The sequence below is a fragment of the Bufo gargarizans genome, chromosome 1 (genome assembly GCF_014858855.1).
Source record: "Bufo gargarizans isolate SCDJY-AF-19 chromosome 1, ASM1485885v1, whole genome shotgun sequence".
Taxonomy (NCBI): domain Eukaryota; kingdom Metazoa; phylum Chordata; class Amphibia; order Anura; family Bufonidae; genus Bufo; species Bufo gargarizans.
In genome coordinates, this window is record NC_058080.1 from 347,574,503 (window position 1) to 347,575,052 (window position 550).

A 550-nucleotide genomic window follows, 5' to 3' on the forward strand; every position below is an offset into this window, starting at 1 on the left:
TGATGTTACTTGCCTTGGTGCAGAACCTTTTTAGGTTAACCCCTTTCTCGAAACCGATCGTACAGAATATTGCACTCTTTGATGAAGCTGGCATCCTCTGAACAATTCCTGCGGGCTCTAATATACTGTCCCACAGGTATCCCCTTTCGGAGTGGTTTTGGGTGATAACTATTCCACTGCAGCAGGTTGTTCGTTGCTGTGGGTTTCCGATAGATCTCGGATTGGATGTGGCCATCAGGGTCCAGGGAAAGTCTGAGATCCAGAAATGTGATTGTATTATCATGGATCTCTGAAGTAAATGTCATACCTATAGAATTTGTGTTGAGGCTCCGAACAAATTGGTGAAATTTCTCCGTGATACCTTCCCAGAGTATCAGTACATCATCAATGTACCTGCCCCAGAAAAGTATGTGCTGTGTAAAGTCAGAATAATTAAAACAATAGTGTCCTCCCACCACCCTAAAAATAAATTATCATAATTTGGTGCACATTTACTACCCATTGCGGTGCCACCGCTTGTAGGTAGTAGTGTCCATAGAAAAGAAAATAA